The following is an 8067-nucleotide window of genomic DNA, read 5'->3' on the forward strand; positions in this document are numbered from 1 at the left end:
TCTTCCTAATGAAGAGCCCAATATTCATCTCCGCTCTTTCTTGCATGTGTGCACCACTTTTGGGATTAACGGAGCTTCTAAGGATGCTATCTTGTTGAGGTTATTCCCATTTTCTTTGAGGGACAAGGCTAAGGGATGGTTGATGTCATTGCCTCCCAACTCTATCACCACTTGGGATGAGATGGCGGAGCAATTCTTGACGAAATTCTTTCCTCCAAGCAAGGCGGTGCTAATTAGGGCGGATATCATGTCTTTTGCCCAAAAGGATTTTGAATCATTTTATGAAGCTTGGGAGCGCTTTAAAGGAATTATTCGAAGTTGCCCAAATCATGGCCTCCCGGAATGGGTAGTGTACCAAGCTTTTTATAATGGTTTGAGCATGCATACTAAGGAGACTATTAATGCAGCTGCGGGAGGTTCATTCATGACCAAGAATCAAGAGGAGGCTAGAGAATTACTGGAAAAAGTGGCCAAAACCACTAACTCTTGGTCTTCGGAGAGGGGGAATCCAAAGAAAGGAGGAAGTTTTAGAGATGATGAAGTTATGTCTACCTTGGCTATAATGGCAAAGAAGATTGAGGCATTGACACTAAATCAAGCTCAAGGAGTACATGCTATGCAAAGCACACCTTCTCATATGTCTTGTGATTATTGTTGTAGTACTAACCATCAAACCGGAGAATGCTTGATCACTAATGCATCTTCGTCTCAAGGTGAGCAAGTTAATGCTATTGGAGGTGGATATTACAGTCGACCCCGAAATGATCCATACTCAAACTTCTATAATCCGGGGTTTCGGAATCATCCAAACTTCTCTTGGAGCAACAATAAAAATGTGCAAAACCCCCCCCCCCTCAACAAATTCAGCCACAAGAGAAAAGGAGGGATATCGATGAAATGTTTGCTAAAATGGCCGGAAGTATGGAGGCATTAGCCAACAACACCAACAATTTCATTAGCAAGACTGATTCTGCATTACAAACTCAAGCATCAATGATTCAGAATCAAGGGGCATCCATTAGAAATCTTGAAATACAAGTGGGGCAGCTAGCTAATGCTCTATCATCAAGAGAAAAAGGGGAACTCCCTAGCCAAACGGAAGTGAATCCAAAAGGTAAAGATCATTGTTATGCTATCACCTTACGGAATGGGAATCTAGTAAAAACTGCTGCTGATCTCGATGCTCAAAAAGCGGAAAAATTGAAAGATGCAGAATTGCAGAAAAATGCAGTTGAGGAAGAACAGAGTCCAAATCCGATCGATCGGACCTCATACCCAATCGATCGGAGCTCTGAAGTTGCAAATGAGACAGGAGAAAAATCCGATCGATCGGCTACAATTCCGATCGATCGGACCACTGCAGACCAAAATGAAAGTGTTGAAAATATGCAGAAAAGCAAGGATGTGCAGTCCCGGTATGCAGTTGAATTGGATTGGCCTGATAGTTCATTGCCAGCACCTCCAGTAAAAGCATATGTACCTCCAATTCCTTTTCCACAAAGGTTGAAAAACACCAAGACGGATTCTCAATTCTCAAAGTTTCTTGATGTGTTCAAGAAATTGCAGATCAACATACCTTTTGCCGAAGCTTTGGAGCAGATGCCCAGCTATGCCAAGTTTATGAAGGAGATTCTTTCTAAGAAGCGGAGGTTGAAGGATTATGAGAGTGTCCAGTTGACAGAGGAGTGTAGTGCAATAGTGCAGCAAAAGCTTCCAATTAAGAAGAAAGATCCAGGAAGTTTCACTATTCCTTGCACTATTGGCAGTACAGTGATTGAAAGGGCATTATGTGATTTGGGAGCTAGTATCAATTTAATGCCACTATCGATAGCCAAGCTCATTGGCTTGCATGAAATCAGCCCCACTACAATGTCTCTTATCATGGCGGATCGATCTATTAAACATCCTCGGGGTATCATTGAGGATGTTCTTGTCAAAGTAGACAAATTGGTTTTTCCGGTGGATTTTGTAATTCTTGATATGGAGGAAGATTCTAATACTCCAATTATTTTGGGGCGACCTTTCTTACGTACGGGGAGGACTCTTATTGATGTGGAACAAGGTACTTTGGTATTGAGAATTGCGGATGAAGAAGTCACGTTCAAAGTGTTTGACACTACCAAGTACCCGAATGACGAGGAATCTTGTCTTTACATAGACTCGGTGGACCATATTTTGGCTCATACTTATTCCATAAATTCTTGCCAAGACCCTCTTGAGTCTTGTTTGGTGAATAGAGATGCTCTCGAATATGGTGATGATGAAATGGTGGAGTTTATGAACTGGTTAGAATCGATGCAAGAGGCTAAACCAAGAAGATTCCAGCGATTTGAACCGCTTGGTGTCTTGTCTTCAAGGCCACAACCAAGTATCATAGAAGCTCCAACACTCACTTTGAAACCTCTTCCGTCTCATCTTCGGTATGCTTACTTGGGGAATTCTACTACCTTGCCGGTTATTATCTCTTCGAAGTTGAATACGGAAGAAGAGGACAAACTTTTAAGAGTATTGAGGGAGCACAAAATGGCTTTGGGGTGGACAATAGCAGATATTCGGGGAATCAGCCCCACTATGTGTATGCATCGTATTCTAATGGAGGAGGATTACAAGTCTTCGGTGGAGCATCAACGCCGACTAAATCCCAATATGAAAGATGTAGTAAAAGCCGAAATTTTAAAACTTCTTGATGCAGGAATTATTTACCCTATTTCAGATAGTTCTTGGGTAAGTCCGGTGCAAGTAGTTCCCAAAAAGGGTGGAATCACAGTGGTGAAGAATGAATTGATTCCCACCCGGACTACGACCGGTTGGCGAGTTTGCATTGATTATAGGAAGCTCAACAATGCCACTAGGAAGGATCACTTTCCTTTACCCTTTATTGATCAAATGCTAGAGAGGCTTTCGGGATATTCTTATTATTGCTTCCTGGATGGTTATTCGGGGTACAATCAAATCCCCATTGCTCCGGAAGACCAAGAAAAGACCACTTTTACTTGTCCTTTTGGCACTTTTGCTTATAAAAGGATGCCTTTCGGCTTATGTAATGCACCGGCCACCTTTCAACGGTGTATGATGAGTATTTTCAGTGATATGGTGGAGCACACAATTGAGGTATTCATGGATGATTTTTCTGTTTTTGGCTCATCATTTGACTCTTGTTTGAAAAATTTATCTATGGTGCTCCAAAGATGTGAAGAGACTAATTTAGTGCTCAATTGGGAGAAATGCCATTTCATGGTGCAAGAAGGGATAGTCTTAGGGCATCGAATTTCTCAAAAGGGCATTGAAGTGGACAGAGCCAAAATTGAACTTATTGAGAAACTCCCTCCACCAACTTCGGTTAAAGAGGTGAGAAGTTTCTTGGGGCATGCGGGCTTCTATAGGCGTTTCATCAAGGATTTTTCAAAAATCACAAAGCCTTTGTGTGAATTATTGTTGAAAGATGTTAAGTTTCATTTTACAAAGGAGTGCTTGGAAGCCTATACCACTCTCAAGGAAAGGCTTACTACAGCCCCTATTATCACTTCTCCGGATTGGAACATTCCATTTGAGCTCATGTGTGATGCTAGTGACTACGCTATGGGAGCGGTTCTCGGTCAAAGGAAGAATAAAATTCTGTATGTTATTTACTATGCTAGCCGTACTCTAAATGATGCTCAACTCAATTACACAACAACGGAGAAAGAACTTTTGGCGGTTGTCTTTGCTCTTGACAAGTTCCGATCGTACTTGATTGGCCCTAAAGTCATTGTCTACACTGATCATGCAGCCTTGCGCTATTTATTAATGAAGAAGGAAGCCAAGCCAAGGTTGATTCGATGGATTCTTCTATTGCAAGAATTTGACTTGGAAATTCGAGATAAAAAGGGATCCGAGAATGTGGTGGCGGATCACTTGTCTAGAATATTGGAGGGGCGTGAAGAAGCGACCATTCCCATCAAAGAAACATTTCCAGATGAACAATTGTTTGCTATTCACTCTTCTACAACTCCTTGGTATGCTGATTTTGTAAATTATTTGGCCAAGGAGATCCTTCCTCCGGATTTATCTCACTCTCAAAGGAAAAGATTCCTCTATCTTGTTCGGTTTTATTATTGGGAGGAGCCTTTCTTATGGAAGCAATGTATGGATCAAATTATTCGTCGGTGTGTTCCGGAGGAAGAAATGATTAGTATCTTGAAGCATTGCCACTCATTTCCATGTGGTGGTCATTTTGGCGGTAACAAAACGGCAGCTAAGGTCTTGCAATCCGGTTTTTATTGGCCTACTTTGTTTAAAGATGCCCACTCATTTGTTTCTGCTTGTGATGAATGTCAACGTACCGGGAATATTTCAAATCGAAATCAAATGCCTTTAACCAATATTCTCGAGGTTGAGCTTTTTGATGTGTGGGGTATAGATTTTATGGGGCCATTCCCTAATTCTTTGGGAAATTACTATATCCTTGTGGCGGTTGACTATGTTTCTAAATGGGTGGAGGCCCTGGCGTTACCCACCAATGATTCCAAAGGGGTGTTGAAGTTTTTGAAGAAGAATATTTTTACAAGATTTGGTACCCCGAGGGCGATTATTAGTGATGGGGGTACCCACTTTTGCAACCGGCAATTCAATTCCTTGCTTGTCAAATATGGCATTACTCACAAGGTAGCTACTCCGTACCATCCTCAGACAAGTGGCCAAGTGGAGATTTCTAATAGAGAGTTGAAGAAAATTCTTGAAAAAACGGTCAATGCCTCAAGGAAGGATTGGTCTTTAAAGCTAGATGATACTTTGTGGGCTTACCGTACAGCTTTTAAAACTCCTATTGGCATGTCTCCCTTCCGCTTGGTATTTGGGAAAGCTTGTCATCTCCCGGTTGAATTGGAACACAAAGCCTTTTGGGCTATTAAATTTCTGAATTTTGACATGGCTAGTGCGGGAGAACAACGGTTATTGCAATTGAATGAGCTTGATGAAATTCGCCTTGATGCTTATGAGAATGCAAAAATCTACAAGGAGCGGACCAAGAAATGGCATGATAGTCATATTGTTCGGAAGGAGTTCAAGGTGGGGCAACAAGTGCTGCTATTCAATTCAAGACTCCGTCTATTTCCGGGCAAGCTCAAATCGCGATGGTCCGGACCTTTTCTAGTTACCGCGGTGTTTCCTCATGGCGCCGTTGAGATAAAGCATGAAACAATGGGAACTTCATTCAAGGTGAATGGGCAGCGATTGAAGCCTTATTATGCAGCTGAATTTTCTGGAGGGAAAGTCACTCTTCCTCTTCAAAATCCACAACAATGAGCAAGCCATAGTCGGGCCATCGACTATAAACTAGGCGCTTGTTGGGAGGCAACCCAACCGGGGTACTTTCGTTCCCTAATTTCTTTTGCATTGCTTTATTTTCATGTACATATTTGTTTTGCTTGTTTTGAAAACTGCCTGGGTTGGATTGGAAGTGTTTTGGTGCAGGATATGCAAAATTGTGAAAATATGGACAGAGACAAAGTCCGATCGATCGGACCATATATCCGATCGATCGGAGCGGGTAAGTGAAAAAAGGACCCGTGGGAAAATCCGATCGATCGGACCTTAAGTCCGATCGATCGGACTCGCGGGCCAGGGTTTTTAAAGACCCCAGCCCGCGCTGCACCCTTCCCCTTTCACCTTTTTCTCTCTTTTCTCTCTTGTTCTCTCACCCGAACCCGAGACCAGCAACCATTTTCCATCATTTTCTTTCACATTTTCTTTCATTCCTTCATTTCTCTCACTTGGGTTCATCTCCCTCTCAGGTATGATGCTTTCACTCTTCCTTCGTATTTAAATTTTGAGATTGTGTGCTGCCATATGTTGATACTTCTTGATAATTGGAGATGTGGGGGAGGTTGGCTGTATGGGTTGATTGAGCATGGCTTAGAAGTGTATACATGTTTTGTTTGATCTTATTCAATCATTCTTTCTACATTACAAGGGAAGCCATGGATATTTTGCACTCTGTTCTTGACTTGTATTCATTGTGCACACAACGTGTTCGATGAAATGTCTCACCCATGTTTGAGTGCTTGGAATTATCACGTTCCAATTCTGATATGCTCTAGTGACTTGTATGATTGTTTTCTTGCCAATTTGAACTGTTCTTTCACTATTGAAATGTGCCCGCGCTCAAATTCTCATTTTCATGCATAACGTGTTGGGTAAACTGTCTCACCAACCTTTCTTTGATTGGAATTACAAATTCACACACGTTTCTTTGTATGCTCACGTCCATTGCTCCATTATATACATATATATCATGTTGGGTCGTGCATTGAGGAATTTTGGTGTTTACTTGCCCATTATTGATTGTTGTCCTTGTGTTTTCCATATTTTTTGCATTGTGCTCTCATTTGTTTTCGTCTTTTGCAGAATGGGACGACGCAAGGCAGCTGAGGCGTCCGGTTCCACCACACCACCACCCTCCCCCAAGCGAGCGCGGGGCACTAAGAAGAAGACTTTGGCACCTCCACGTCCGCGACCATCGGAGGATAACTTTGCTTCTGCCCGTATTGAGCCAGATTGGAGGATTGATACTGCTATCATGATGCAGCAGCTGAACTTGTGGGCCAGGAATTATTTACATCGCGCCCGGTTAGACTTCTTATGGGACTATGCTCCGGCCGCGATTATTGTTTTTCCCACCTTGATCCGGGCTTTTTACCGTACTTTGCGCACAGTTGATTCCCGTGAGGGCGACGACGGTCCCGAGCATTACACTGTGAGAATACCCAAGGGTGACAGAGGAGCAGTTTCATATACATTTACTACTGTTGATATATGTGATGCTCTTGGCTATCCATCTTCTTATTCAGAGGATCTCCCAGTCGGCCCTCCGGTAGAGGTGGACCACACCACTATGTTCCACACATTGGTTCCTGATCCAGCTGTCCGACAAAAGAATAGACAGGCTGCCACGAGAGGCTCCATCCCTTCCCGCCTATGGGTTATTGACAGTATGGTGAAGAAAAATTTATGGCCTCATGGCCATAAATCTGAGAGGCGCGGACCAGCTTTGGAGTTGCTGTATTTCTTCCATCAGGAGTGCTGGTTTGATATTGGCTATTATTTTGTGCGCGCCATGCTGCAATGCACCACGGAGGTGCGTGCGGGGAAGAAGCTGCAGTTGTTCTTTCCCCGGTTGATCACTCGTTTGCTCAGCCATTTGGGCCACCAGCTACCAGCCACCGGCGATGATGCTCATTTTCTTTCCGAGCTCTCCCCAGCCGACTGGAACCTGCGTACAGGTCATCTCCCTCCAGCTGTTGATCCGGCAGCTGAGCCGGCTGATTCCAGTCCCCTGTCCAGTCCTGCTGATCCATCACATGTTCGCTCTACTGAGGAGCGCTTGGAGGCTATTGAGATGTTACAGCTGGAGACACGTGACCAGCTGGCTGCTCTTCGTGCTCAGCAGTCGGAAATGGTTGCTCTTTTACGCCAGCTGTCCATGCATTCTTCTTCAGCGCCAGCTGCTCCTGCACCTGCTTCTGCTGGGCCATCCACTGTGTCTTTTCCATCCAGGCGTCGTTCCTTCTGAGATCGCCCAGGTTGTTTTGTTCCTCTCTTCCCTACTGTGTAGTCATAGTTTGAAACACTGCGGACAGTGTTCACATCCAGTGTGGGGGTGGGAAGGAAAAACTTCTTTTTAGATTATGTTTCTCCTTTTATTGTGTTTTACTGTGTTTTTCTTTTCTTTTAGAACCTTTGAATTTTATGGTAGTGTAAATTTTTCTTTGAAATTTTTAGTGTTGTTTTTCCCCCTCTATGATGCTTATTATTATTAATGTGTTCATTGCATTGGAGATAAATTGTGGCTTAGAAAGTTGATATTGTTGATTTTCAAAAAAAAAAAAAAAAAAAAAAAAAAAAACTTGTGGCCAAAGGATCAAATTGAAAACTTTTTGGTAGTGCACATTCATTATTTAGCAAATTGTGGAGACTTGAACCAATGTGAGTTTTGAGCCATTCGTTTCTCAATGAGTGATATAAATCAACTCTATTGTTTTTATTCTGCTCACTATAATATTTGCTTGATCTCATTATTCTTCATCTCGG

At 42.8% G+C, this 8067-nt stretch overlaps 1 non-coding gene across 1 annotated transcript; it reads right to left on the reverse strand.

The window, feature by feature from the left end:
* Nucleotides 1-229: 229 nt before the first annotated feature.
* LOC120009989 lies at nt 230-336 on the reverse strand. Its single transcript, XR_005470782.1, has one exon. It is a non-coding gene; the product is annotated as a small nucleolar RNA R71 (small nucleolar RNA).
* Nucleotides 337-8067: the final 7731 nt, after the last annotated feature.

Source organism: Tripterygium wilfordii, chromosome 11 (genome assembly GCF_013401445.1).
Source record: "Tripterygium wilfordii isolate XIE 37 chromosome 11, ASM1340144v1, whole genome shotgun sequence".
Lineage (NCBI taxonomy): Eukaryota > Viridiplantae > Streptophyta > Magnoliopsida > Celastrales > Celastraceae > Tripterygium > Tripterygium wilfordii.